The 5,969-nt window shown below is 31.7% G+C and overlaps 1 pseudogene; it reads left to right on the forward strand.

The window, feature by feature from the left end:
- Window positions 1-1,142: 1,142 nt before the first annotated feature.
- The window catches only part of LOC108754920, a 6,292-nt pseudogene continuing 1,465 nt past the window's right edge, over window positions 1,143-5,969 (forward strand).

The raw sequence follows: 5,969 nt of genomic DNA on the forward strand, positions 1-5,969 counted from the left end.
TTTATGATATGTTCCCTCGCCGTTGTCTCGTACAGAGGAACGATATAAATAACCTTATCATGAGTGCATACCACAGCCGATAACAATGGATAATTTCGCTGTCCATCGACGGACGCGCGATGATTTCTCGCGGAATGATCGTCGATAGCTCGCTATTTCTAGTGTCGCGTTCATTAAGAAAAATCCTGCTGCGAATCAAAACATGTGAGTGAAACAAGCTCGATAATACTGACTGATAAAGATGTCGTAGGATAATTAGAAAGAGGAAGAAAAAGAAAGACGTTTAAGACATTATGGAAAATATCGATTATGCAAAAAGTGATTGTACAGAAAAAAATATTCATAAATAAGGAAAAGCACGCGCATTTGTTCGTTCACTCAAAAATAAAATAAGAAATCTTCCGATTTGGATTCGTATAGAAACTTACACTACCTATTTCTTCAAATTTGTTCTCGCTTGATAAAATAAAAATCAAGTAATATATAAATAAATATTGTAAAGATTTCGCTTACTATTTGTAGAAATTATTGGCAATTCAGATTTTGAAAGCGACAAATGTTATTTATGTATAACAATTTTATGTAATAACAATTTTAAATATGTTTCATAAATAACATTTGTCGCTCTCAAAATCTGAATTGCAAATAATGTTTCTACAAATAGTAAGCGAAATCTTTACAATATTTATTTATATATTACTTACAATATTTCATAAATAAATTCTTTTAAATATGGATGTTAAATATGGATGATAATTAATGCTAAACAAATGTTAATAAAATAATAAATAGTTTTACAAATTATAAATAATTTTCATTTTTATACAAATTCCTTTCTAATTTTTTCGAAATATTTAAGTATTGCGAAGGCGATGAAGACAATTTGAATTCGAGATAGAATGCCTTCCCGAGGAAAAAGAATTCCAATAATCATCGTCTGTAAGGAAATAATTAATCGCGTCTGCAAACCGTGGGTTGCTCGCGTCGGACGCGAATAGCCCAGATTACGCGGTGAGGATGGTTGGGACGAAGAGGAGGAACTCGACAAGATATCATCTTTGGTCGTACAGTATCGATCGACCAATCATGTCTTATCTATTATTAGACGAATAACGGCACATGGATCATTATTATTATGCGAAATGTATTTGGCTAAAGACAACGACAACGACAACGACGACAACGAGAAATCAGTTCTATTCCAGTAGTTAAAATTATGGCATCCGTTAAGTCAGCTTGAAACTACAAGAGACGCTTTCCTAAAATGGGACAAAGAAGTGTTGTTGAAGAAAGATAGACATATTAAGGAAGAATGAAGAGACAATGAAATTGGATCAGCAAACTAATTGTTAAATTCCCGGGACGGTGAATGGAATTAAATCTCACTAAAGTTCACAAAATCGCTTATAACCACATCGCCTCGGTGTATATCAATAATAATGAACCACACTTAGGTACCGAAGGGTCACGATACTTTCGTAGGGTTCCTTCTCTCCTTTCTCTCAATTGCATAGAAACATTTTTAACGCGCGTACATCTATGAAATTATTAGTCGTAACGCGCTATATCAATTAATCGACACTACGTTAACTGATGATTACATTTTTTGCATTTTTTCTTTTCCTTTCTTCTTTTTTTTTTTTGACACAATTCAACAATTTCCTTCCTTATTCGTCGAATAAGCAAAAATGTCCCGCGAGAAAATAAATGGAGAACGCGATCATATCTCAATTATTCAACAGTAGTGTATTGACCGCCGTGCCGCAAGACCACAGCGCTATATTACCTATCTATATCCCATGAATAAATAATGCATAAGGCACGATAGTTCCAAATGTGTCTTTCTTTCCCCTTCAGTATGCTTAAATCTTAAAAATAAACGCTGAAATGGTTGCGGTAAAGATTCGGTCCGCATCGATTTTCAATCAACCGCAATCTTCGTCGAGCTGTTCTTGGAAAGAAGGAGTGAATTAATTATATATCGGGCCACTTAATTTCAGCTCGATGGTTATTCGTCGTCGCTGAGTGATCGCGCGATGATAAACTAGATAAAAATTGAGTCGGATGAAACCGCTACGATAAATTTAATCTCTTTACGATCTAATGTCATTTCGTTATAACGTGCCGTACATTCACAGATTTTTTTTTAATTCTTGCTGGAAATTCTATCATAAACATGTACGGATAACAACGTAATGAAAAAGTAAAAATATAGTAAATTATTAAAGGGATTCTAAAGACGATTAGTCATATTGAAAATAGCATTTATACACAGATTTACATGTCATTGACACATCAATATTTCATTCACGCACGCCACACATGTACATAAATTTTTGTATAACAATTATATTTTAATTAGACGTCTAAGTCTAATTTTAAGAACTTCACACCGTTTCTTCATGCAAACTGTTAGTCTATGGACTATTTCAGTAAGTACAGATTGCACAGCTTTTATATGAAGCAAATGTTGTCACGACGTGACAGCTTTGGAGCGCCATATTATTAAGTAATGGTCGTTCTCAGCATAGACTCCATCTCACAGATACGTATTAATGTGTATATTTTAATCCTGGAAAAAGATTTTCAAATCAATAAGAGAGGAAAAAAATAATTGTTATACAAAAATTATACGTTTTATTCGGTAATATAAACGACTTTAGGATTCTCTAATTGTGTAAAGATTCTCTAATTATGTGAATAAATAAAAGGATATCATTTTTTTTCGAGAAAAAAATCAAAAGCTTGTTTTTGTTTAAAAAAGTTTCAATAAATTATACTTAACATTTTACAATAGCTATACTAAAAAAATATTTTAATTTAAAAAAAATTTAATTGTAGTGAAAAAATAATATTTTTAGTATCGTCGAAATTTCAGCACGCAATTTAAAAAGACTACATATATGTAGTATATGAATTCATATAGAATTATACAAGCACTTAAAATAATATCGAATTTGGGAAAGATTAATTTCAAATATAAATCTCATACTCTTATCTAAATTCAATGTATAATATAAAAAAATTGTCACCTGGTATGATTTATTAGTAATATATGTAAAAATATTGTAATAATTAGAATAACATTTTATTATTTTTACATTAAGACTTTAAAAAAATTAACAATAATAAATGATTTATTTAAAAGAATTATTTCTGGATTTTTAAGTCATGCTTTTCATTAAACAAGTGTTCTCTTCTCACTTTCGGAAAAAGATTGCAAAATTCGAAAACTATTGACATATGTGCACATACATGATCTTTCCTAATGAATCAAGCTTCTCAATTTAATAGCGATTGCAAATGTAACAAATACTGAATTAATTCTTACATAATATATTTATTAAATCAAATTGTCCTTTAAAACTGATTTTAGACAAGTTTTTCAAATGCAATAATAAATATGAATCTAAAAAAATATGTTGTCAATAGACTCTCAAGATTTATCTATTAAATCTATCCTTGTCTCAATTTTAGTTACTTAGCAAAAAGCTAGTTTTTTAGCAAAAAGCTTTAGTTCTTTAGCAAAAATAAAACTTAAAAAACTATAAACACGAATCAGAGATATAAATTGATATGTTAATAAATTGTGATTAATTTCAAGTAAATCAATTTATAACGATAAAAATTCAATTTTTGCGAGGTATTTTACACGTAAATATTTTGTGGTACACAGAGTAATACATACCAACAAACGTTCGACTCGCTATAGTATCAATTATTTTCTCGAGACTGTCTTATGTCAGAGAAAAATGGCTATGCTTTCGAGTAAAAACTATTTTTCATTCCAGATAAAACACTTTTGTCGACAGCAGTTTAGTGGAGTTTATATATGGTACAACGGTATTGAGTAGAAGTGTGGAAAAAGAATTTTGAGGAATGTTCTAAGTGTACTGGTGGGCGCGAGTACTACTTGCGGAGCGTTCTTATATTTCCTGGACCGATCGGTTCAGGCAATGGGTTGTGTGGCGCACCTGCCCAGTTATCCCTTGGATTTTGAGGGGTATCTCACATCTCTGGATCACTCGGCTATACGGCGGGGTTGGCAAGTCTACAGAATCATATGTTGCACTTGCCACAGCTTGCGCTACTTTCATGGATCTGATCGACGTGTCACATATGAGGGACGAGGTCAAGGCTATTGCCGCCGAGCATGAAGTAGACAGTAGGCCTGAATTTATCTCGTGCCGGACCTGTTGATTTCATTTCCTTCCCTTTCTTATAGCTTTTGTAATTGACTTCAAGTCCATACTCGAACACTCGTAATACAATTATAAATTGGCTTGTTAAAAATGTTCTACGTCCACGTAAAAATGAGATTAACTATCTCGTCTAACTATGATGTAGCATGAAATATATTTTTCTATTCAGTGTTATAAAAAAGTAAATAAAGATATGACGGTTCCAAGGCCACACATGTTTAAGTAACTCATCAAGTATACTTGCGTAAGTTGATTGAAACGTGTGTGCTGATAACTGTACAGTTTTATTATAAACACGCTGCAATAAACTTGTACAAGTTGCTTGTGCATGCATACTTGATAAATTTACTTAAACATGTGTAGCCGACATTAAAGAGTCTTTAGTTTGAATTGAACGTTACCACGCCACTACATACACTCCAATTTACTTGTGCAAGTCAATTAGTGCAAGAATATCAAATGAATTTTCATATTTGCTCCAGTCATTTGTGCAAGCTAAAATAACTGTTTCGTCACACACATGTTTCAATAAACTTGTACAAGCGACTTGCGCATGCATGCTTAACAAGTTTACTTAAACGTGTATGGCCGTAAATATTTTTAATGTACCTGTTTGAAATTTGCTTTTGTTACATGAACGAAAATTGCACCTTTTTTTTAACAGTGTAGTGTTTACCCATATCGAGACATAAATAATATCTCACGAAGAGATTTAATATATTAGAATTAACTGATTGCATTTTAATCCAATTAATTAAATAAAAATAAATATTCGTATAATTCTTGAAAAATATTCGATCTCAATAGATCTTTTAGTGTAAATCTTTAAATTAGTTTTTTTTTTCACTTGATTCATATTTCATAGAATAATATATTGCATCCAGATATGTAGATTCAAGATGGATCCGACGAAGAGGGTTGAAATTACAATACTTCATGAGACCTAGAAGGTTGGTTGATTTATTGTCACTTCCTTATCCAAATGAGGAAGCGGCAAGAGCGGCCGGCAATTTCGGTGCATACCCACCAGATCTGACTATCTATATCATTTTTGCCAGGAAGAATGATAGAAATTACTTATTTTTTTTGCTGACGGATTGGACGGAACCGCCAGCAGGTATATCTTTAAGCAACCAGCAATATTTTAATATCTACTTTCCCGGAAACGTAATGAGTATGAGATACTAATAAAATAAATTTTATTAGTATAATACAATAAAATATAGATGTAAATGATAAAATGAGATTTCGATCCTTCACACGTTTCGGATCCTTCTCAATATATAATAATAAACAAATTTTTAATACAAATTATAAAACAAAAAAGTTTAACATTGAGTAGTTATCATATAAATTAAACGCAAATTAAGAGAGAAATCTGTAATGAGATATAGTGTCGATTAAGATGTTTGTGTATAAGATGTATTATATTCATGCGCTTCTTCATTGAATTTCCAAATTAATTAACACGGGAAATCCCAGAGCTGGTATCCTTGAATTTAGATGCTAATTTTTTTGGTAACTCTATAGATCAAAAGAGAAATTTCGTGTTTGGCGATTTTTCCATATAGGCCTTAGTTTTTGAATTTTTAAATTTCGAAAATTGGCCGCGCTTTGGGCAAGAGCGATTCGATTAACATGCTTTGCAAGCAGTACGAGTGACTTAAGTGATTAGATGCTCGCATTGAAAATCGAAACTATGTACGAGATCCATCATATTGCTAAAATCGACCGAAATCTATAACGTGTGTCGATTCATGATTTAAA

The sequence above is a fragment of the Trachymyrmex septentrionalis genome, unplaced genomic scaffold (assembly GCF_001594115.1).
Source record: "Trachymyrmex septentrionalis isolate Tsep2-gDNA-1 unplaced genomic scaffold, Tsep1.0 scaffold83, whole genome shotgun sequence".
NCBI lineage: Eukaryota > Metazoa > Arthropoda > Insecta > Hymenoptera > Formicidae > Trachymyrmex > Trachymyrmex septentrionalis.